Genomic DNA, 26,412 nt, shown 5'->3' with positions numbered 1-26,412 from the left:
ATACCACATTGCTGGTGCCACACGATACATATAATTCTCTTCTGTTTCTTTTGCATGCCTACACCTATAATGGTGCATAAAAAGATGAATAACCCCAAACCACAGGTCAGATGGGAGTTCAAAGCAACTCCATCTGTCTCATTTCAAAGATCTTTCTATTGAGAATTTTGTCTAAATCACATTATTTACATATAAGCCCCATGTAAGTGCTCAGCGAAGAGCACAGGATAAATGTGAGCTGAGCCTTTCTGCAATCTTTGGGAGGCAGAATAAACAAATTAACTGCAATTGAAGAATTGGCTTTATTTTTTACGCCATTCATCTTGCGGTGTAATTGATAATGCGGCTTTATTCCTCAGGTCAGTACAATTACAGCGATACTAGGTTTATTTTTTAGGTTTGGCTACTATCACACTAAAAACATGTTTTGTTTTTTTTTACAAAATATTTTTTTTGTATCATTGACTTTTGAAGATTATATTTTTATTTTTCTGCCAACAGAGTCATGTGAGGGCTTGTTTTGAGTTGTAGTTTTTATTGGTACCACTTTAGGTCACATATTACAGTTGTGCTCAAAAGTTTACATTCCCAAGCAGATATTTTGCTTTCTTGGTCTTTTTTCAGAGAATATAAATGATAACACAAACTTTTTTCTTTTTTTCCCCACTCATGGTTAGTGGTTGGGTGAAGTCATTTATTGTCAAACTTCTGTGTTTTCTCTTTTTAAGTCATAATGACAACTAAAAGCATCCAAATGGTCCTGATAAACAGTTCACACACTCCAGTTTTTAATAACGTGTATTGCCCCCTCTAACATCAATGACAGCTTGCAATCTTTTGTGGTAGTTGTGGATGAGGCTCTTTATTTTTTCAGGTGGTAAGCTGCTCATTCTTTGTGGCAAAAAGCCCCCAGTTCTTGTAAATTCTTGGGCTTTCTTGTATGAATTGCGCACTTGAGTTCTCCCCAGAATGGCTCAATGATATTGAGGTCAGGAGACTGAGATGGCCACTCAAGAACTTTCACTTTGTTCTACTGTAGCCAATGACAGGTCAACTTGGCCTTGTGTTTTAGACCGTTGTCATATTGGAATGACAAGGTATGTCCCATGCACAGCTTCCGGGCTGATGGGTGTAAATCTTTCCTTTAACTGTAACCAAGATTCCTGTGCCTTTTGAGTTCACACATCCCAACATCATTTGCGATCCATGCTTTACAGTAGGAATGGTGTTCCTTTCATCATAGGGCTTGTTGACACCTCTCCAAATGTAACGTTTATGGTTGTGGCCAAAAAGTTCTATTTTGGTCTGATCACTATAAATTACCTCGTTCCAGAAGTTTAGAGTGACGTGTCTGTGCTGTTTGGCATATTGTAGACGAGATACTTTGTGGCATTTGCGCAGTAATGACTTTCTTCTGGCAACTCGACCATGCAGCCCATTTTTCTTTAAATGCCTCCTTATTATGCAGGGCACTGCGGCTGATGCCGCTGCCCCTGACTGCTGAGCCCCTCGCTACGTCCTCCCATGGTCACCTCTCCCCCTCCCCACTGTGCAATGCCCCCGCTGCCCCCCTTTCCATGCAGGAACCTCCTCCAGGTCTTATTAGCAGCCTCCGGAGTCCCTCCTTTCTCTTACCACAATCATCCCTCAGGGTGAACATCATCGATGGACCCCCAGGAAGCAGCGGTAAGAGAAAGGATCGAACGGGAGGGAGCCGAATAGCTTACCTCGCTTGTGGGCACCAGCTCCCTCCTGCCGGTTACCAGCAGTGGTGGGCACAGGTCATCCAGACCCTCCCGTCCACCGCAGCGTTTAAGCCCCACAACAGACCCCAGGTGCAGGGCGGCCCGGTCCAGAAGGTCCGGTCTGCTCTCACCTCCTGCTCCCGACCCGAACCCCCGATTCCCCTGACAGCACGGTCGCCACAGTCACGCCGCGCACCTCCCCCATCGCAAAGTAGGCATGGTGCGGCCCCCATGTGACAAACTCTTGAATGCGGAGGCCGCGTCACATCCCGTACCCATGGCCGCCGCGTCACTTCCTGTGATGCGGCGACCATGTGATCACTCCTCTCTTCTGGTTTTTGGATCCATGACCGGAAGTGATGTCAGAACCCGGAAAAACACCAAATTTAGCCCCTTCATGTGTGCAGTTAGTCCCCGCCCCCTGCCGTGGGCAGGTCGCGGTGATCCGCACACATATCAGCTGTTTTTAATAGCTGACGTATGCCTGCAAGTTACAAGTGGAATCGCTTCCACCTGCCACTTGTAACTAGAGTTGAGCGCGGTTCGCGGTTCTCCAGTTCGCGGTTCGAGTGATTTTGGTGGGTGTTCTAGATCGAACTAGAACTCGAGCTTTTTGCTAAAAGCTCGACAGTTCGAGTTACGTTCGAGAACGGTTCTAGCAGCAAAAGCAGGGCTTTTTACAGCTACAGTGTGAAGGGAGCCATCGCTGGCAGCCTGCCAGAAGCTGGTAACCAAGATAAACATCGGGTATCCAAATAAAGCGCTTTGGTTAGTAACCCGATATTTATCCTAGTTATGTGTGCAGGGAGCCGACACTTCCCCGCTCAGCTCGATCCGCCCCCTCCTGCACGCGGCATGTACATGTATACACACACTCACACTCACCTGCCCCCAGTCATGCAGTCCACGACACTGACGTCCTCAGCGCCACATGGCCTCGCTAGGCTCCACCCACTTTGCACTCCGCCGCCAGCACACATGGCCCCGCTAGGCTCCACCCACTTCACACTCCGCCGCCCGCACACATGGCCCCGCTATGCTCTGCCCACCTGGCACTCTGCACACATGGCCCTGCTAGGCTCCGCCCACCTGACACTCTGCACACATTACCCCGCTAAGCTCTGCCCACCTGGCACTCTGCACACATGGTCCCGCTAGGCTCCGCTCACTTGGCACTCTGCACACATGGCCCCGCTAGGCTCCGCCCACCTGGCACTCTGCACACATGGTCCCGCTAGGCTCCGCCCACCTGGCACTCTGCACACATGGCCTTGCTAGGCTCCGCCCACCTGGCATTCTGCACACATTACCCCACTAGGCTCCGCCCACCTGGTACTCTGAACACATTACCCCGCTAGGCGCCCACCTGACACTCTGCACACATGGCCCCGCTAGGCTCCGCCCACCTGGCACTCTGCACACATTACCCCGCTAGGCTCCGCCCACCTGGCACTCTGCACACATTACCCCGCTAGGCTCCGCCCACCTGACACTCTGCACACATTACCCCGCTAGGCTCCGCCCATCTGGCACTCTGCACACATGTCCCCACTAGGCTCCACCCACCTGGCACTCTGCACACATTACCAAGCTAGGCTCCGCCCACCTGGCACTCTGCACACATTACTCCGCTAGGCTCCGCCCACCCAGCACTCTGCACACATGGCCCCGCTAGGCTCCGCCCACCTGGCACTCTGCACACATTACCCCGCTAGGCTCCGCCCACCTGGCACTCTGCACACATGGCCCTGCTAGGCTCCGCCCACCTGGCGCTCTGCACACATTACCCCACTAGGCTCCGCCCACCTGGCACTCTGCACACATGGTCCCACTAGGCTCCGCCCACCTGGCACTCTGCACACATGGTCCCGCTAGGCTCCGCCCACCTGGAACTCTGCACACATTACTCCGCTAGGCTCCGCCCACCTGGCACTCTGCACACATGGTCCCGCTAGGCTCCGCCCACCTGGCACTCTGCACACATGGTCCCGCTAGGCTCCGCCCACCTGGCACTCTGCACACATTACCCCGTTAGGCTCCGCCCACCTGGCACTCTGCACACATGGTCCCTCTAGGCTCCGCCCACTTGGCACTCTGCACACATGGCCCTGCTAGGCTCCGCCCACCTGGCACTCTGCACATATTACCCCGTTAGGCTCCGCCCACCTGACACTCTGCACACATTACCCCGCTAGGCTCCGCCCACCTGGCACTCTGCACACATTGCCCCGCTAGGCTCCGCCCACTTGGCACTCTGCACACATGGCCCTGCTAGGCTCCGCCAACCTGGCACTCTGCACAGATGGCCCCGCTAGGCTTTGCCCACCTGGCAGTCTGCACACATTACCCCGCTAGGCTCCGCCTACCTGGCACTCTGCACACATTACACCGCTTGGCTCCGCCCACCTGGCACTCGGCACACATGGCCCCGCTCGGCTTACCTGCGGTGATGAAGTCCTGCCCTCCCGACCTCAGCGCTGCCACTGTCCTGCATGGCCGCCGCTTGTCACATCACCTTCTCTCGCTTCCGACCCGAGACTGTTACTAGCGGTGACGTCACGGGCCACTCGCGATACTTGGCTGTGAAGGTCATTGAAGTCAGTGACAGGTGCTGTCAGCAGTGCAGGAGATCAGCGCAGGTAATGTACCTCGCTGACAGCAGCACTTGTCATCCCCTGCAGTGACCTGGGCTGACCCATTGATGTTAGCTCCGGTCACTGCATTGCTCTCTCAGCCAATGGGGAACATCCTGCTCTTCATTGACTGGGACAGTGTGGATCGTCATGGCAACCGCTTGGATTACAGCAGACCTGGATTTGTTTTTCTTTCTAATAAATTGGTGAAAGAGGGAATGTGTTGGGGAGTGTTTTTTCAAATAAAAATGTGTTTGTCTATTTTTTTTTATTACTGACTGGGTTGATGATGTCGGGTATCTGATAGACGCGTGACATCACTAACCCCAGGGCTTGATGCCAGGTGACATTAAAAATCTGGTATTAACCCCATATATTACCCCGTTTGCCACCGCACCAGGGCACGGGATGAGCTGGGGCAAAACACCAGGATTGGCGCAACTAATGGATGCGCCACTTCTGGGGCGGCTGCGACCTGCTATTTTTAGGCTGGGGAGAGTCCAATAACCATGGACCTCCCTAGTCTGAGAATATCAGACCCCAGCTGTCTGCTTTACCTTGGCTGGTGATCCAATTTTGGGGGGACCCCCACGTGTTTTTTTTTTTAAATTATTTATTTAATTTAAAATAACAGCGTAGGGTGCCCTCAGTTTTGGATTACCAGCCAAGGTGAAGCTGCCAGCTGTGGTCTGCAGGCTGCAGCTGTCTGCTTTACCCTAGCTGGCTACAAAAATAGGGGGAACCCCACGTCATTTTTTTTTTCATTTTTTTGGCTAAATACAAGGCTAAGCACCCTTTAGTGCCACATGAAAGGCACCAAAGGGTGCAAAATTACAAAATGCAGGAGAGTGGGACGTTGTGTCTTTCTGCCATTATAATGACAGAAAAGACTGATATGAAGTGTACAAGCACAAGAAAATCACCAGAGCGTTCTACGTTGTGAAAAGCAGTAGAAAATGGTACTGGAGTGAACATGTGACCGCCTCATGTAGGTTGAAGCTATGGATCTGTACCGCCCTGGGGGCTCGGCTGCTCTCCGCCGAGCCGCTCGGATCAGGGCTCGGGTTGTCGTTGGCTCGAGCGCCTCCGGACCGGGGGGCCACGTCGCTCTGGAAAGGAAGGGGGGTTTGGTTGTTTGGTTTGGGGTGGACCGGTTTCACGGCCGGAGCCGCGGTGACCGGTAACAGTTCGTGACGCCACCCACGGGTCGTGGTGAGGTGATGGGCACCACCGCTGCAGTGAGGATGCGGGGGCTCGTCCGGGATCGGTGGTGGGTCGCAGCTAGGTGTTGACCCCTCCGTGGGTAGGGGGTTTGTTGGTCCTGGGGCCAGGTGGCAGGAGCAGGGGGTTGCAAGACGCAGGGGCTCGCTTGCAGCGCGGTGCCTGATGGCACTGGTGTACTCATGTTTAAACCACACAGAGTCAATGGTAAACCAAGTTCGGTGTAGATCGGTGCCCGCAGCCGGCTGCGTGTGTCCCCAGTGAGATTGGTGATGTCGCTTTTCTCCTGCACCTTTAAATTTGCTATAGTGACTCCTATGCTTCAGCAACGGTAGTCCGCTCCCCGGCTTTTGCGTACCGGAGGAGCCCTTTTACCTGCAGGCGCTGGCCCTTTGGATCTCTGGCCCTTGGCGTTGGCTCTTATCCAGAATCGGTGGGCTGTTGCCGTCTATCGGGACTTTGGGTGGGAATGAACCCCTGAGGTCCAGACCGCAATCAGTAGATTTGTCTGAGCCCGTTTGCTTCTGGGCTAGAACGGGGTCTGAGTACCCTGCCTGGTGCTCCGGTGACTTGTTAGCTCCCCGGTTTGGTTCAGTACGCAAACAAACGAAAGACACACGGATGACATACGGACCGTATATGGAACAGAAACGGATGCCATACGGATGCACCCGTAAAAAAAAGAACCGTTTTTTGTGGACCGCAAAAACGGATCGGTCATGTGAATGTAGCCTTATTCTGATCTACCGTTTATAAACAGCAGGCAGAAATAAGTGAATAGCGCCCCCCAGCGTCAGAAAATCTCCGGGGCTTCAGGGGGTAGCTGATACCCTGGAGATCATGATTTAGGCCGGTTTTTCCGGTCCCCGCTCATGTGATCACCGGTATACACCGTATACCGATGATTACGTTACAGTAAATGACAGCGTCGGCAAAAAATTATTTATCTCCCATCTGGCATTAACAAACATGATAAATCTCTTCCCCAGTCCCCTCCGGTCCCCCGGTGTCGCCAAAGTGTCCCCCCTGACCCACTCCCAGAAATACAAGATGGCCGCACGCACAGCAGCGCGCCGGCCACATTCACCCTACTCCTCTGATTTCTGTCGCATGTGCCATAACACATGCGACAGAAAACTCCTCCCCAGGCCCTGCTAGGTCACCCCCTATAACCCCACCGGTGTTCCCCGGTGTCCCACGGTACCTGTGCAGCGTTGATCCCCGCGGCCCTCTCCTTCACAATAGACGCTGCCGCATGCACAGAGCGGCTGTCAGCTCAGCTTCCTGTGTTCAGACACAGTGAGTGATGGTTATGCATCTGTAAGCTAAATGGGCAGCACGGTGGCTCAATGGTTAGCACTGCAGTCTTGCAGCGCTGAGGTCCTGGGTTCAATTCCCACCAAGGACACCATCTGCAAGGAGTTTGTATGTTCTCCCTGTGTTTGCGTGGGTTTCCTCCGTTTACTCTGGTTTCTTCCCACACTCCAAAGACATACAGATAGGGAATTTAGATTGTGAGCCACAATGGGGACAGTGTTCCCAATGTATGAGCAGCGCTATGGAATTAATAGCGCTATATAAATGAATAAATTATTATTATTAGTGCAATGCGCTGCTCATGAGGTAAGGAACATAGTGATCAGGAGAGCTATATACTACATTTCCAAATGGAGGTATTTGATTTTATAGTTGCCCTGTTGAACGACTACCAAACATGAGAGTCCGTTATACACCACAAGAAAACACATCTAAATAGCGAGCTCTGTTGTTTAGTATTCATTCAGCTGGATAACTGAACTTAAAGGTCCTGGTCTGCTTTACCCTAGCTGGCTATCAAAAATGGGGGGACCCAACGACATTTTTTTTTTTAACTAATTAATGGGCTTCCCTGTATTTTGATTGCCAGCCAAGGTAACGCCAGGCAGATGGGGGTGGCAACCCATAGCTGTCTGCTTTATCTGCACTGAGAATCAAAAATACCACGGAGCGCTATGTCATTTTTTTAAAGATTTTTTTTTACAGCACTGTCATGTCAGGCAATCAAAATACAGGGAAGCCCTTTTTGTTTTTAGTTATTTAAATAAATAATTAAAAAAAGTATATATGGGCTCCCTCTGCATTTTTTGTATTGCTAGCTAAGGGTAATCCAAGCAGCTACTGGCTGCTAACCCCCACTGCTTGGTGTTACCTTCACTGGCAAAGGAAAATCCAGGGAAGCATTTTTTATTTTTTTTGCCAAAAAACTACAGAAAAAATGACGTGCACTTCGCCATATTTTTGTATGCTAGCCAGGTACAGCAGGCAGGTACGGCTGCCCCCAACCCCCATCTGCCTATTTGTACCCGGCTGGGAACTAAAAATATAGGGAAGCCCTTTTTTTACTTAATTCATGAATTTTATGAAATAATTAAAAAAAAAATAAAACGACGTAGGCTTCGCCCCATTTTTGTGTCCAGCTGGGTACAACTAGGCAGCTGGGGATTGCAATCAACAGCACAGGTTAGCCCGAGGTTTCTGGGCCCCTCTGCTGCGAATTGCAGTCCGCAGCCGCCCCAGAAAATGGCGCTCTCATAGAAGCGCCATCATCTGGCACTGTATCCAACTCTTCCAACAGCTCTGAAGGCGGTGGCTTGTTGGGTAATCATGAGTAAATACTGGCTTTGTTTTACTAGCTAGTATTAAGTCAGAGATTCTTAATGTCAGGCACGTTTGACCTGGCCATTAAGTATCTCCAATAAAGGGTTAAAAAAAATCACACAGAAAAAATGCTTTAATAGTAATAAATACACAGACCCACTTAGAGACTCCATCTTTATTACCCCCCGTCAGCCCTCCACGATCCTGCTCTTCTGTCTTCTTTCCCCTTCAACACATGCAGCTCTGTCTGCTCCATCAGACAGCACAACTGCATGAGGGAAGATGCTGTGCTCCGTGCAGAAATCACTCTGTGAGAGTGACCACAGGCTCCCGGCTGTAAGCGGTGGCATAGGTTGCTATAGCAACACTGCTCCGATTACGTGATTCCGGTGCCGGTGCGTGCTGGTAGCGGGACGTCCCTGTCACCGCTACCAAGTGCGTTGCTAAGGCAACGGTGATCTCCGTTATTGACATGTTATTGTCAGCCGGTCAGGAGCCGGCTTCTGCGGACGCTGGTAACTACGGTAAACATTGGGTAACCAAGAAGCCCTTACCTTGGTTACCCGATGTTTACCTTCGTTACCTCCAAGTTACCAGCGTCCGCCGCTCTCACGCTGTCAGTGCCGGCTCCCTGCACACATAGCCAGGCTACACATCGGGTTAAATTAACCCGATGTGTACTCTGGCTAGGAGTGCAGGGAGCCAGCGCTAAGCGGTGTGCGCTGGTAACCAAGTTAAATATCGGGTTGGTTACCTGATATTTACTTTAGTTACCAGGCGCAGCATCGCTTCCACGCGTGCTGCTGGCTGGGGGCTGGTCACTGGTTGCTGGTGAGATCTGCCTGTGTGACAGCTCACCAGCAACCCGTGTAGCGACGCTCCAGCGATCCCTGCCAGGTAAGGTTGCTGGTGGGATCGCTGGAGCGTCGCTTAGTGTGACGGTACCTTAAGGGAATGGGGAAGCAGAGTGGGGAGTCGACCGTGTGCTAGAGCATGTCGCCGGTACACGGCGATACACAAACGTGCACCGTGTAACAGAGAGATGCAATGGCAGGTCCTAGCATGATGCGTCATAGTCATGTGACCAGTCTGTAGCCAATGAGATAACAGACACGTGACTGGTCACATGCTATTTTGATGATGTCACGTAGGTCCTGCATCACTGCTGGTTAACAGGAGGACGCAGCGATTATCGGGAGGATTAGCGGCAGGAAACAGAGTACAGGACGCATCCCGGGGACAGGTAAGTGTTATGGCAATGTTTATTAACTGTATGTGTACATTTATAATGTGTTTTTATGTGTTTGTGATTGCCTCCCATTGTTTCCTATGGGTTCGAGTGGTTCGCCGAACCGAGCTCCAGCAAAACCGCGACCGGATCGCTCATCTCTACTTGTAACCCATTACATCTCGCTGCTAAAGTCTGTCAGTGAGATGTATATGCACGCGGCAATTACTTTCACTTACCGCAACCCCCACCGGAATTCACGTGCGTGATCACGGGACTTTCGGTGGTAGCACAGGGTCATGTGATGACGCCTGTAGTTTAACATGAGTCACTTGCTCTCAGTGCCGGCATACTTCCGGCATTGAGAGTAAGGCCTGCGCCACACATCCGTGCCTCCGGCACGTGTTTGTCATTTTTTACACGTACCGGCGGCACGGAGACACTTTAACCAATGCTACCCTATTGTAGCAGGCACACACACGTAAAACCACACGGAACGTGTGTCCGTGTGCGTTTGTACGTGTGTGCGTTTTTGAAAGCGCTGACATGTCCGTTTTTTCACCGGCAGCACGGGTGTCACACGGCCCGCACCCGCACCACACGGGTGCAGTGTGGATGCGGTCCCGTGTGACACGCGCCGGAGAAAACACACATGTCATTGAAAAAAAAACAAAACATTAACTCACCTTCTCCAGCCCTCCTGTCTCTGCCGCTGCTGCCTCTTGCTGCCGACCGCCGCTCATTATTCTCATTGAATATTCACTTCACTGCCTGGCAGCAGCAGCAGCGGGGAGACGGGAGGGCTGGAGACCGAAGATCAGCACCACGGACAGCAGCGCGGACATCAGGAAGGACCAGGTGAGTATAATAATTACCGATTCTACGTGTGCTATCGCGGATAGCACACGTAGAACACACGTGTCACGCACGTACCAGAGACACGTACTTACCTGCACGCAACACGCAGGGAAAATACGTGTCTCTCGGCACGTGCGTGAATTTCACGTGAGTGTGGCAGAGGCCTAAAGCAGCGTATCTGCAGTTCTCAGCTGTGTAGCTGAGATCTACAGATAGGGCAGAGCTATCGCATTGTTGATCGCTACAGCCCCCTAGGGGGACTAGTAAAATAAAAAAAAAAAAGTAAAAAAAACCCCTAAAAATTCAAATCACCCCCCCCCTTTCACCCCATTGAAAATTAAAGGGTTTAAAAAAAAAAAAATAAAATATATATATATATATATATATATATATATACACATATTTGGTATCGCCACGTTCAGAGAAGCCTGATCTATCAAAAAATAAAATCAATTAATCTGATTTGTAAATGGCGAAGCGGCAAAAAAAAAAATTCCAAACACCAAAATTACGTTTTTTGGTCGGCGCAAGTTTTGCACAAAATCCAATAACAGGCAATCAAAAAGTAGCCTCTGCGCAAAATGGTACCATTAAAAATGTCATCTCGAGATGCAAAAATAAGCTGTCACTGAGCCATAGATGCCAAAATATGAGAACGCTACGGGTTTAGGAAAATGACGCAAAACGTACGCCACTTTTATTGGGAAAGCTTGTGAATTTTTTTTTAAACCCCTTAGATACAAGTAAACCTATTCATGTTTGGTGTCTACAAACTCGCATCGACCTCAGGCATCACAACAACACATCAGTTTTACCATATAATGAACATTTTCTTTTTTGCAGTATTTTGCACACTTGGAATTTTGTTTTTGCGGGTTTCCAGTACACTATACGGTAAAACCTATGGTTTCATTTAAAAGTACAACTCGTCCCGCAAAAAACAAGTCATCATATGGCAAGATTGACGGAAAAAAAAAAAAGTTACGGCTCTCAGAAGAAGGGGAGCAAAACAAAAATAAAAACACCGGAAAAGTGGAAGGCGCCCAAGGGCTGAAGGGGTTAAAGGGAAACAGTGTAATAAAAACACATGCTTTGCATTGTCACTTACGGCGCGGCGTTCGCATTCATTACAGAGCGAACGTTGTGGCCAGCAGCAGCTTCCCAATCATCCTCCAGGCAACAGTCTCCACAGTCCCTTTAACATACAGCAGCAGCCAGGCCACACTATGGGAGCATCCGAAAGTAGAAGCTCATCAGCAGAGGGATCAGCACACACAGACTCACACCAAGAATGCAGGGACTACCATAGGCACCTTTCTCAAGCGGACTCTAACAAGAACACGGAGTACCAAGGAGAAGAGGACCCACCATTATCTCTCACACCCCCATGCTCCCACCTACAACTAGAACAGCGAGAAACCAAAGGTACTCCCCCTCCAATAGAATTAACCCCCTGCACCTCCTGCCGACCCCTGCAAGACCACCCATTGCCTGAGTTCAGTGAAAGACGGCATCCCCACAGAGAACTCAGCAGTTTCCTACGTGTCTTTTGACAATGTGATCACACTAGTGTGAAAAGCGGGGCAAGGAGAACTCATGGCAAAATCGGACAGATCATCCGCCTTTCGACTGCTACAAGTACACCCCGATTGCCACCACCTGCTAGGGTGCTATTTTGACAAAAAAAAATTCTTTTACGACATGTGCCTTCCTATGGGTTGCTCCAAATCCTGCTCTCACTTTGAGCTCTTCAGCTCTTTCCTGGAATGGGTGGTTAAGGACGTAGCAAAGAAAAAATCGGTCACCCATTATCTGGATGATTTCCTCTTTGTTGGTCCCGCCAACTCTGGAGCATGCTCAACTGCGTTAGAATCTTTCCAGGTCATAGCGGAAAAGTTTGGTGTTCTGCTGTCGGCCGAAAAAACAGTTGGCCCGGTGACCTGCCTTTCTTTTTGGGAATCGAAATAGACTCAATTAACATGACTTTTCGGTTACCACTTGAAAAGGTCGAAAAAACAATATCGCTTATTGCCTGGTTCTGCATGGTTCACAAGGTAACCCTGGCGCAAATGCAATCTCTCTTAGGCTTGCTCGCCTTCGCCTGTAGAGTCATGCCCATGGGAAGGGTCTTTTCCCGGAGGCTCTGCCTGGCCACTAGAGGCATAGCTGCCCCCTATCACAGGATTCGCATCACCAGCGCTCTACGGGAGGACCTGGGTGTATGGAGGTCCTTTCTAGCCAATTACAATGGACATGTTTCCAGGAACAGGAAGTTTCCATCTCAGACATATCTTTATTTTCGGATGCTGCCGTGTCCACCGAATTCGGAGTTTTTCTAGGTTCCAATTGGTGCGCTAGCCACTGGCCCAACACATGGCACCTGTCAGGCTGGACAAAAAAAACAACAAAAAAAAACCCCATCACTCTACTCAAGCTGTTCTCTATAATAGTAGCTATGGCTCTTTGGGCAGAACAGCTGGCGAACAAACGAATCTGCTTCTGGACTGACAACACGAGTGTCATCCACGCCATTAACCATCTGGCTTCTTCCTCCCCGCCGGTGATCAGCTGACTGCGATATTTAGTTCTCAGGGGCCTCGAGCATAACATCTGGTTCAAGGCCCGGCACGTGCCAGGGATCGATAACAGTATTGCTGACGCCTTATCGCATTTTGAATTCCAAAAGTTTCGAGCATTGCACCCAGAAGCGGACAGCATTGGCCAGAAGTGTCCACAGTTCCTCTATACGGTCCCGAGAACAGTTGATGCCGTTGGTCTAGGCATCCCTAGCTCCATCAACGTGGCGCTCGTACGGTAAGGCTTGGAAAAAATAGTTAAATATAGCTCAACCACTGCCTAGCCAGGTGTCCGCTGTTTTTCTCAGCAATTCCGTTGCTCGGTATATAGCGCATTTACATACTAATGGTGTGTAGGGTACAGTAGCGCAGCAGCGGCTCCCAGGCATAGCCTTTCAGTTCCGAGTTCGCGGATGGCCGGATGTCACCAAGCCCTTTCTGTTCACGCAGGCCGTTAAAGGCTGGAAGCGGAAGCGTCGGTGCACTGAAAGCAGGAGGCCCATTTCATTTGCCATCCTTTCAGGCATAATAAACCAGCTAGGCGACGTATGCACCAATGACAGTGAGGTCCTCTTGTTCACGGCTGCCTTATCGCTCGCATTCTTCGGGGCTTTGCGAATCAGCAAATTAGTCAGCAGATCCTTAGTTCACCCCAGTGGTCTGCTCCGCGATGATGTTATAATTTGCAATGGTGGAGTACTGGTTCCCTATCTTCCCGTTTCCCGGCCCCCTCTGTCCCATCCTTATTTTGCAGCGTTACTTAGAGTCTCGGGTTCCCAACAAATTCTTTTTAGAGCATGAGGATGGATCCCCACTCACGGCAACGCAGTTTTCGGCCTTGCTCAAAATGTCACTTTCCAGTCTCGGCTAACAGCCAGGGGATTATAGCATGCACTCCTTCCGCATAGGTGCAGCAACTGAGGCAGCAAGGGCCAGCTTCTCGAACAAAGAGATACAGCAGACAGGGCATTGGAAATCAGACGGTTTCTACTGATATATCAGGCCAGACCTAATTTACCCCTGATCCCGGCCAACCGCCAAGTTTAACCACAAAGTTTATCCTCGAACTGGCCACCGTCATTGCTATACCTTTTCCCCATCCCTCAGATAACTTATCACATGTATCCGTTCAGTCCCATAGTTCCCCGCCACCAGGTGTGCACTGTTTATCACGTTGTAGTGCACAAAAAAAAAAATTACTCATTTCAGTTATCCAAACACCAACAAATCTATGAGAACACTAATACAATGATGGACGCTGACACGATGATAACAATGCTGAATACAGTAGCTAACAGTTTTTCTTTTAGATCCGTCGAGACCTAGCATTTGGATCCTAGGTCACTCACACGTATTCTGGGCAGCATGACTGGCCGAGTCGAGACCGGGTGGAAGCGTGCTAGGATTTCGTCACCTCAAGTTCCACTGGAGAGGAGTTTGGGGTCTGGCTGGACACAGGTCCTGACCGAGGTAGTGAGCATATCAAGAATAGTCACGGACAAAGCAGTGTTGGTCATCCACGCGGGCGGAAACAATCTAGTAAACGTAAGGATCCAGGAGCTGCTTGCGATCATGCAAGCGGACCTAGATAGGTTTAGCGGCTTCTTTAGCAACGTAGTGGTGGTATGGTCCAGTATATTACCGAGATTGAGTTGGACAGGGGAAAGGAATATAGCAGCTGTGGAACGGTCAAGGCGGCACGTTAATATGCGGATCGCCAAATTTATAGCGGCAGGAAGAGGTATAGTGCTGGGACACGAGATGTTGGAATCAGAGATCAGCCGATTGGTGCTAGAAGATGGTATTAGCCTCAATGATATAGGCCTAGATATTTTCCTGTCGGACATTCAGGACGGGGTCGAGCAGGCCATAAGGGCCCTGTTTGGTGGTCGCAGCTCAGGCTTGGGCCTTCACCACTCCATGGCCAGTGGAAGAGGGATTTGGTGAGAGCCAATCTGCCACGGACGGCCGTAGGCATCGGGCCTCCTCCCTCAGGTTTAAGGCGGATTTGTGCCTGTGATTAGAGCTGTGGCCAAAACAACAAGCAACCCCTTTTTGATATCAACATTGAATAGTGTTACGTGGATACCTTCAATAAAGTAGAAAAGAAAACATAATCCATGTGTGGTCTCATTCATTGTGCGGTGGGGAGGGGGAACCGGTGGGTGGGTCTCGGCAGTCTGCAGGGCACTGCAGCTGTTGTCGCTGACCCTGACTGCTGAGCCCCTCGCTACGTCCTCCCATGGTCACCTCTCCTCTTCCCCACTGTGCAATGCCCCCGCTGCCCACCTTTCCTTGCTGGGACCTCCTCCAGGTCTTATAAGCAGCCTCCGGAGTCCCTCCTTTCTCTTACCACAATATGCCCTCAGGGTGAACATCATCGACCGCCCTCCCTCCCTTAGAAAAGGTTTGTTACATGTTCAGAAGTCACAGCTGGGGGAAGAGGGATTTGGTGATAGCCAACCTGCCACGGACGGCCGTAGGTATCGGGCCTCCTCCCTCAGGTTTAAGGCGGATTTGTGCCTGTGATTAGAGCTGTGGCCAAAACAACAAGCAACCCCTTTTTGATATCAACATTGAAGGGTGTTACGTGGATACCTTCAAAAAAGTACAAAAGAAAAGATAATCCTTGTGTGGTCTCATTCATTGCGCGGTGGGGAGGGGGAACCGGTGGGTGAGTCTCGGCAGTCTGCATCTTAAAACAGCCACACTGCTTGTTTTCAGTGAGTTCTGTAATTCAGTTGATGTTATTTGTGGGTTTTTCTTTGCATCCAGAACAATTTTCCTGGAAGTTGTGGCTGAAATTTTTGTTGGTCTACCTGGTCGTGGTTTGGTTTTTACAGAACCCCTGATTTTCCATTTGATAATCACAGTTTGAACACTGCTGACTGGCATTACCAATTCCTTGGATATCTTTTTGTATCCCTTTCCTGTTTTAAACTATCTTTTCCTGTAGATCCGTTGACAATTCTTTTGCTTTCCCCATGACTTACAATCCAGAAATGTCAGTGGCTGGATGAAAGATACAAGAGTCCGTGTGTATGCACATACACTCATCACAAGCAAACAGGTCACAGGTGAGGATGTTAACTTGTTAGTCATTGAAAACCATTTGTGTTAACTTCTGTGCATGTTATCATGCCAAAATCACCAGGGTATGTGAACTTTTGATCAGGGTCATTTGGATGCTTGTGGTTGTCATTATGATTTAAAAAGAGAAAACACAGTAGTTTGACAATAAATGGCTTCACCCAACCACTAACTCTAAGTGGAAAAAATGTGTTTGTATTATCATTCATATTTTCTGAAAAGAGGCAAAGAAAGCAAAAAAAAATCTGTGGGTGTATGTAAACTTTTGAGCACAACTGTATATTTATTGCTTTCTATTTATTTATTGCTTTTCATGAGGCAAAATCAAGAAGAAACAGCAATTTATTCACATTCAGGCCATGTGCGCACTTTGCGTTTTTTCTGCGTTTTGGCTGTGTTTACAACTGCACTGTGTCATTGACAAAATACATGCGGTCTGCTTCCGCAGCAATGTCTATGAGAATCATGCAAAATCTGTGTGCACAATGCTTTTTGAAATGCAGCGTTTTGATTGTCAAAACTTTGATAAAATCTTTGCGTTTAGAAAAGCAGCAAGTCAATTCTTTTGTCCGTTTTGGCAGTGTTCTGCACCCATTGAAATCAATGAGTTGTAGAAAAACACTGCCAAAATTTTAAGCAGTGCGTTTGCACTGCATTTTTGTTGCGATCCGCATGTTTTTTTTACATAACAAAGGCAGGTCTTTCGGTCTCTCTCTCTCTGTCGGTCGGTCTCTCTCTCTATGTCTCTATCTCTCTCTCTGTCCATGTCGGTCTCTCCCTCCCACCCCCTCTCTCATACTCCACGATCACCGGCGCGGCGCTGCACGGCGTTCAGACTGTGGCGGCTTCTCCTCTTTTGAAAATGCCGGCCGCTCATTAATCCATCTCGTATTCCCTGCTTCCCCCGCCCACCGGTGCCTATGATTGGTTGCAGTCAGACACGCCCCCACACTGAGTGACAGCTATCTCACTGCAACCAATCACAGCTGCCAGTGGGCGGGTCTATATCGAGCAGTAAAATAAATAAATAATTAAAAAAAAACGACATGCGGTCCCCCCCAATTTGGATACCAGCCAGGGTAAATCCACATGGCTGAAGGCTGGTATTCTCAGGATGGGGAGCTCCATGTTATGGGGAGCCCCCCAGCCTAACAATATCAGCCAGTAGCCGCCCAGAATTGCCGCATCCATTAGATGCGACAGTCCCGGGACTCTACCCGGCTCATCCCGAATTGCCCTGGTGCGGTGGCAAACGGGGTAATAAGGAGTTAATGGCAGCAGCCCATAGCTGCCACTAAGTCCTAGGTTAATCATGGCAGGCATCTCCCCGAGATACCTTCCATGATTAACCTGTAAGTTAAAGAAAATAAACACACACATCCAAAAAATCCTTTATTTGTAATGAAAGACAAAAAAACACCCTCTTTCACCACTTTATTAACCCCTCAAAAACACCTCCAGGTCCGACGTAATCCACGCAAGGTTCTACGATGCTTTCAGCTCTGCTATATTGGAAGCTGACAGGAGCGGCAGTAGAATACCGCCGCTCCTGTGAGCTCCATGCAGCAACTGAAGTGAGTTGTGCGATCAGCTGTGCTGTCACTGAGCTTACTCGCGGCCACCGCTCTGAGGTGGATGACTGCAGCTGTGGCCGCGAGTAACCTGAGTGAAAGCACAGCTGATCACGCGGCTCACTGCAGTCACTCAGGGGATTTGCGATCACAGGTGAGTTCTTCACCTGTGATCGCAAATCAAGCCGCGGCACACGCACAGAGACGCGCGATCACAATGAAGTCGGGTGAAGTTCATCAGAGTTCATTCTGATTGCATGGCTCTGTCTCACAGCCAGCCATGCTCTTTTTGACAGTGCGGTCCCACTCGACTGTGCTGCAAGTCTATGGGAATGCTGCAGAGCCGAGTGGGACCGCACTGTCAAAATGTGCGTTCTGGATGCTTTTCCCACTCTGTCTATGGCAGAGCAAGCATCCAAAATGCATGAATTCTCCAGGAATGTGCGAACGTTGCGTTCTGGCGAATGCGTCTCAGAACGCAGCTTTTTCGGCTGCGTTCTGAGACGCACATGCAGTGCGGAATAGAACGCAACGTGCGCACATAGCCTCATAGTGTCATAAAAGTGATGACAACTTTATTCTTTCGGCCAGTACAAATACAGTGATACCATTATATTGTTTTTTTTCTGTTTTTCCGCATTTAAGCTGGAGTCACACGTGGGTGTGACTCGCACTAATATCCAATCGCACTGCCCTGACAGACTGCCAACTCTCCTGACAGGAGCAGCTTAGCTACATAGAAACACATGCAGCTGTCCCGCTCCTATCAGGAGAGAAGCCGGACGGCCCGGACAGTGCAATCCGATACTCGCACAAGTCACACGAAAATGTGACTCCAGCCTTACACACAAAAAAAATATTTTTTTATTGCTGTATTCTGAAAGCTATAGCTTTTTTCTTTGTTTTTTTGCTGACAGAACTGTGTGATGGCTTGTTTCTTGCAAGAGAAGATAACGTTTCAGCTATGCCAATTTTTTTTAGATATGACTTTTTGATCACATTTTATTTCACTTTTTTGTCCACTCTATGATGAAAAGACAGTGTTTGCTAAGTTTTTTTTAGTTGGTCTTTTTTGCAGTGTTCATTGTAGTGGTTAACTACTGTGACAGTTTTATAGATCGGATTGAACTTTTTTTTGTTTTTACATAAATTTACTTATAAATGTGTACTATTTTTTTGTTCTTTAGTTTCTGAATTTTTTTTATATTTTTATAAAAAAATGTCCTTTTTTACTTTTTTATATAGTCCCTCTATGGGTCATTAACTTTAATTAGTCTGATCACTGGCATAATGAACAATACTATGTATTCATGTATTCACATGAAGGCTGCCAATCTATACTACAAAACTGGGATGTATATTTTGTATATTTATATATATTTATATATATATATATTTAAATAGGTGGGAAGCAGTGCAGAGATGAAAATTTGCAAAAACATGCTATAAAGGTGTATAAATACATGTAATGATGTTGTATTAACTGCATAAAAAATAATTAACAAAGAACATATAATAGGTAAGCATAATATAATGTAATATACAGTATATATAATAGGTAAGCATTATATATATATATATATATATATATATATATATATATATATATAAAATATATATACATATTTATATATAGAGTTAGGTCCAGAAATATTTGGACAGTGACACAATTTTCGCGAGTTGGGCTCTGCATGCCACCACATTGGATTTGAAATGAAACCTCTACAACAGAATTCAAGTGCAGATTGTAACGTTTAATTTGAAGGTTTGAACAAAAATATCTTATAGAAATTGTATGAATTGTACACATTTCTTTACAAACACTCCACATTTTAGGAGGTCAAAAGTAATTGGACAAATAAACCAAACCCAAACAAAATATTTTTATTTTCAATATTTTGTTGCGAATCCTTTGGAGGCAATCACTGCCTTAAGTCTGGAAACCATGGACATCACCAAACGCTGGGTTTCCTCCTTCTTAATGCTTTGCCAGGCCTTTACAGCCACAGCCTTCAGGTCTTGCTTGTTTGTGGGTCTTTCCGTCTTAAGTCTGGATTTGAGCAAGTGAAATGCATGCTCAATTGGGTTAAGATCTGGTGATTGACTTGGCCATTGCAGAGTGTTCCACTTTTTTGCACTCATGAACTCCTGGGTAGCTTTGGCTGTATGCTTGGGGTCATTGTCCATCTGTACTATGAAGCGCCGTCCGATCAACTTTGTGGCATTTGGCTGAATCTGGGCTGAAAGTATATCCCGGTACACTTCAGAATTCATCCGGCTACTCTTGTCTGCTGCTATGTCAACTATAAACACAAGTGACCCAGTGCCATTGAAAGCCATGCATGCCCATGCCATCACGTTGCCTCCACCATGTTTTACAGAGGATGTGGTGTGCCTTGGATCATGTGCCGTTCCCTTTCTTCTCCAAACTTTTTTCTTCCCATCATTCTGGTACAGGTTGATCTTTGTCTCATCTGTCCATAGAATACTTTTCCAGAACTGAGCTGGCTTCATGAGGTGTTTTTCAGCAAATTTAACTCTGGCCTGTCTATTTTTGGAATTGATGAATGGTTTGCATCTAGATGTGAACCCTTTGTATTTACTTTCATGGAGTCTTCTCTTTACTGTTGACTTAGAGACAGATACACCTACTTCACTGAGAGTGTTCTGGACTTCAGTTGATGTTGTGAACGGGTTCTTCTTCACCAAAGAAAGTATGCGGCGATCATCCACCACTATTGTCATCCGTGGACGCCCAGGCCTTTTTGAGTTCCCAAGCTCACCAGTCAATTCCTTTTTTCTCAAAATGTACCCGACTGTTGATTTTGATACTCCAAGCATGTCTGCTATCTCTCTGATGGATTTTTTTCTTTTTTTTCAGCCTCAGGATGTTCTGCTTCACCTCAATTGAGAGTTCCTTAGACCGCATGTTGTCTGGTCACAGCAACAGCTTCCAAATGCAAAACCACACACCTGTAATCAACCCCAGACCTTTTAACTACTTCATTGATTACAGGTTAACGAGGGAGACGCCTTAAAAGTTAATTGCAGCCCTTAGAGTCCCTTGTCCAATTACTTTTGGTCCCTTGAAAAAGAGGAGGCCATGCATTACAGAGCTATGATTCCTAAACCCTTTCTCCGATTTGGATGTGAAAACTCTCATATTGCAGCTGGGAGTAGAGTTGAGCCCGCGCTCAACTCTACTCCCAGCTGCAATATGAGAGTTTTCACATCCAAATCTTCTAGGTTCGAGGTTCTCCAGTTCTAGGCTCGAGTGATTTTGGGGCCTAGCTCGATAGTTCTAGAAACGTTCGATAATGGTTCTAGCAGCAAAAAAACAGCTAATTCCTAGCTGGCTTTCAGCTGTAATAGTGTAAGTCACTCTGTGACTCACACTATTATGAAATTTCAGTGTATAGTGTGCGTGAACAGCGCCTTCAGATCACTGCTGTTTGTATAATGGCGATCGCCATTTTTTTATTTTTTCCTTGTCTTCCTTCCCTAAGCGCGCGCGTATAGTGGGGAGGGCCATTATGGCAGCCAATCCCAGACACACACACAGCTAAGTGGACTTTTAACCAGAGAAGCAACGGCATGTGTGATAGGATGTCCATGTCACATGTCCCTGCATTATAAAACCGGACATTTTCCTCCAGCACGCCATTATCTGCCTTCTGCGTCCTTGGTGTCAGACATCACTGGCGCAGCTGCGTCCTTTGTCCTATCGCCGATACTGCTGTATACGCTCCATACACAGCGCTAGACAGCTTAGGGAGAGCACTTTCTATCAGTCCTTTTAAGGGCTCGTACCGGCAGGGTCAGAGCCATAGGTGACAGGTCCTGAAAACAGAGACAGCGTCTGTGTAGCTAAGGTCAGGGATTTCGTCGCTGCATTTCCCCATTAGGAGGGAATAGAAAGGCAGGCTTCCATTCCTCTACCCAGAGCCCCACAATCCTGGCACTGTACCCTCCTGTCCTCTGCACACTCCAACTCATTATAACTAAGCCATTATACTAGCAAACACTAAGTGTACCTAGTGGCATCCTAAACGTGGCTATTGGACTTTTGTATAGTCCCACTAGTGCAAAGATATTTGCAGCACGTCTGCCTGCATTGCACACTCAAACTCATTATAACTAAGCCATTATACTAGCAAACACTCAGTGTACCTAGTGGCATCCTAAACGTGGCTATTGGACTTTTGTCTAGTCCCACTAGTGCAAAGATATTTGCAGCACGTCTGCCTGCATTGCACACTCAAACTCATTATAACTAAGCCATTATACTAGCAAACACTCAGTGTACCTAGTGGCATCCTAAACGTGGCTATTGGACTTTTGTCTAGTCCCACTAGTGCAAAGATATTTGCAGCACGTCTGCCTGCATTGCACACTCAAACTCATTATAACTAAGCCATTATACTAGCAAACACTCAGTGTACCTAGTGGCATCCTAAACGTGGCTATTGGACTTTTGTCTAGTCCCACTAGTGCAAAGATATTTGCAGCACGTCTGCCTGCATTGCACACTCAAACTCATTATAACTAAGCCATTATACTAGCAAACACTCAGTGTACCAAGTGGCATCCTAAACGTGGCTATTGGACTTTTGTCTAGTCCCACTAGTGCAAAGATATTTGCAGCACATCTGCCTGCATTGCACACTCAAACTCATTATAACTAAGCCATTATACTAGCAAACACTCAGTGTACCTAGTGGCATCCTAAACGTGGCTATTGGACTTTTGTCTAGTCCCACTAGTGCAAAGATATTTGCAGCACGTCTGCCTGCATTGCACACTCCAACTCATTATAACTAAGCCATTATACTAGCAAACACTCAGTGTACCTAGTGGCATCCTAAACGTGGCTATTGGACTTTTGTATAGTCCCACTAGTGCAAAGATATTTGCAGCACGTCTGCCTGCATTGCACACTCAAACTCATTATAACTAAGCCATTATACTAGCAAACACTCAGTGTACCTAGTGGCATCCTAAACGTGGCTGTTGGACTTTTGTATAGTCCCACTAGTGCAAAGATATTTGCAGCACGTCTGCCTGCATTGCACACTCAAACTCATTGTTACTAAGCCATTATACTAGCAAACACTGAGTGTACCTAGTGGCATCCTAAACGTGGCTATTGGACTTTTGTCTAGTCCCACTAGTGCAAAGATATTTGCAGCACGTCTGCCTGCATTGCACACTCAAACTCATTATAACTAAGCCATTATACTAGCAAACACTCAGTGTACCTAGTGGCATCCTAAACGTGGCTATTGGACTTTTGTCTAGTCCCACTAGTGCAAAGATATTTGCAGCACGTCTGCCTGCATTGCACACTCCAACTCATTATAACTAAGCCATTATACTAGCAAACACTCAGTGTACCTAGTGGCATCCTAAACGTGGCTATTGGACTTTTGTATAGTCCCACTAGTGCAAAGATATTTGCAGCACGTCTGCCTGCATTGCACACTCAAACTCATTATAACTAAGCCATTATACTAGCAAACACTCAGTGTACCTAGTGGCATCCTAAACGTGGCTGTTGGACTTTTGTATAGTCCCACTAGTGCAAAGATATTTGCAGCACGTCTGCCTGCATTGCACACTCAAACTCATTATAACTAAGCCATTATACTAGCAAACACTCAGTGTACCTAATGGCATCCTAAACGTGGCTATTGGACTTTTGTATAGTCCAACTAGTGCAAAGATATTTGCAGCACGTCTGCCTGCATTGCACACTCAAACTCATTATAACTAAGCCATTATACTAGCAAACACTGAGTGTACCTAGTGGCATCCTAAACGTGGCTATTGGACTTTTGTCTAGTCCCACTAGTGCAAAGATATTTGCAGCACGTCTGCCTGCATTGCACACTCAAACTCATTATAACTAAGCCATTATACTAGCAAACACTCAGTGTACCTAGTGGCATCCTAAACGTGGCTATTGGACTTTTGTCTAGTCCCACTAGTGCAAAGATATTTGCAGCACGTCTGCCTGCATTGCACACTCAAACTCATTGTTACTTACTAAGACATTATAATACCAAAAATTGAGTAAACTTAGTGGCATACAAGAAGTGGCTGTTGTACTCCATTAGTGCCCCACTGGTGCAAATCTATGTGCAGCACCTGTGCAGGACACCCTCCTGCTCTGTTTTTAATAAGCTATAATGATAGCAAAAAATACTGCCATTTAGTGGCATCATAGAACTGGCTGTTGTATTCCATTAGTGCCCCACTGGTGCCAAGCTATTTCTAGCACCTGTGCAGGACACCCTCCTGCTCTGTTTTTAATAAGCTATAATGATAGCAAAAAATACTGCCATTTAGTGGCATCATAGAACTGGCTGTTGTATTCCATTAGTGCCCCACTGGTGCCAAGCTATTTCTAGCACCTGTGCAGGACACCCTCCTGCTCTGTTTTTAATAAGCTATAATGATAGCAAAAAATACTGCCATTTAGTGGCATCATAGAACTGGCTGTTGTATTCCATTAGTGCCCCACTGGTGCCAAGCTATTTCTAGCACCTGTGCAGGACACCCTCCTGCTCTGTTTTTAATAAGCTATAATGATAGCAAAAAATACTGCCATTTAGTGGCATCATAGAACTGGCTGTTGTATTCCATTAGTGCCCCACTGGTGCCAAGCTATTTCTAGCACCTGTGCAGGACACCCTCCTGCTCTGTTTTTAATAAGCTATAATGATAGCAAAAAATACTGCCATTTAGTGGCATCATAGAACTGGCTGTTGTATTCCATTAGTGCCCCACTGGTGGCAAGCTATTTCTAGCACCTGTGCAGGACACCCTCCTGCTCTGTTTTTAATAAGCTATAATGATAGCAAAAAATACTGCCATTTAGTGGCATCATAGAACTGGCTGTTGTATTCCATTAGTGCCCCACTGGTGGCAAGCTATTTCTAGCACCTGTGCAGGACACCCTCCTGCTCTGTTTTTAATAAGCTATAATGATAGCAATAAATATGTATGTATAAAAAGAGAGATTAGATCCCGTGATCCCAACGTATTGTTACCCATCTATAAATCACTTGTAAGGCCACATCTGGAATACGGGATCCAGTTTTGGGCTCCACATTTTAAAAAGGACATTCAGAAGTTAGAGTCAGTTCAAAGGCGGGCAACTAGACTATTACAAGGAATGGAAGGCCTCCCATATGATGGCAGATTGAAAAAGTTAGATATGTTTAGCTTAGAAAAAAGACGTCTCAGAGGAGATCTCATTTATATGTATAAATACATGTGTGGTCAATATAAAGGACTGGCACATGACTTATTTCTTCCAAAAACAATACTAAGGACCAGGGGGCACTCACTGCGAGTGGAAGAAAAGCGATTCCGACACCTAAATAGGAAAGGGTTCTTTACAGTTAGAGCGGTCAGACTGTGGAATGCCCTACCACAAGAGGTAGTAATGGCAGATACTATAACAGCTTTTAAAAAAGGGCTGGATGATTTCCTCAGTACACAAAACATTGTTGGTTATAAATGACTTAGTGACTAAATGTAGAACTGGTGGAGGAAGGTTGAACTAGATGGACCTAGGTCTTTTTTCAACCTAAGTAACTATGTAACTATGTAAATACTTCCATTTAGTGGCATACAAAAAGTGGCTGTTGGACTCCTTTATTGTGCCACTTGTGCCAAGCAATCTCAAACACCTCTGCATTCTACCCTCATGCACATTTAGCTATGCTAATTTTATAGCAAACTCAGGGAATTCCTTGCTGCATTTGATCATTAGGAGGGATAGAAAGTGAGGCTTCTTTTACTGTCCTGGTACACACAGAACACGGCCACTGTACCCATCTGTCCACTTTTGCCACGCTATTTAATTTGCCCAAAGAGCTGACTCTTTTTCAGCCATCCTAAAATTGTCTGGAATACTAAGTTAGTGTTCCTTTGCTGCCAAGCAAGGTACAACACATGTGCATTCTACTCTCCTTTCCATTTCTGGAATGCAATTATTAACTGCAGGTAGTCCAGCCAATCTGTGACGAAGGTGCAGGCATGGATATAATGTAGCCTGCATCCAATGATGGTTCTCTCGATGTCTGACAGCTCAACAATACCTTCTGTTTCCACTTCCAAAACAAGTGATGACCTGCCAATCACACTCCCTGTTGCGGGTAAAGGAGTGGAAGTTCAGTGTGAAAAACCATGTGTGACTGCTGTCCCCACAGTCACAGAGGATGAAGAGCACGCAGATGCACTTGATGGGGCAGGCGGTGGTTGCACAGGCACGCTAGGCCGCATTGTAGCACAGTGTAATTCACATTGCGACTTATGCTTCATTTTAAGTTGTGTACAGGGTGTGCTACCCAGTATGTAGCAAAACCAGGCAACAGGAAAAGGACTCTAGGCAGTTGGGTTGATAAATGATTGTTTAACTTTACCAAAACAAACAATAAGAACCATGCATACAATTTAAAAAATTGAACAATCTATTCTGTTGCCTACTACCTGCTAATCCCTCTGTGTAGCAGTAATTGTGTGTTTGTGCGTGTGTGTGTGTGCGAACACGACTTACTAGTGGCGCATCACAAGAGCTTCCAAGTTACTTACCTAAACATAGACAAAACACATTACCCCCCCCTGAATACCCTTGTTAGCTGAAGCCTCACAGATAATGCAGATGATAACATTGTGAATGCAAACCACACAGCTCTGCAACACAGTCATGGAAATCTTGAAAAGCAACAGTCAATGCAAACATGTGTTGCTGTCCCTCTATGATTTAAACTGTATGTGACAATTTGACAGTGCAGAGGCAGCAAGTCTTATTGTCTATAAATAGTCGGCCTACCCAGAACAGAT

This window comes from Anomaloglossus baeobatrachus, chromosome 1, assembly GCF_048569485.1.
Source record: "Anomaloglossus baeobatrachus isolate aAnoBae1 chromosome 1, aAnoBae1.hap1, whole genome shotgun sequence".
Classification (NCBI taxonomy): Eukaryota; Metazoa; Chordata; class Amphibia; order Anura; family Aromobatidae; genus Anomaloglossus; species Anomaloglossus baeobatrachus.
This window is presented reverse-complemented; position numbering follows the sequence as displayed.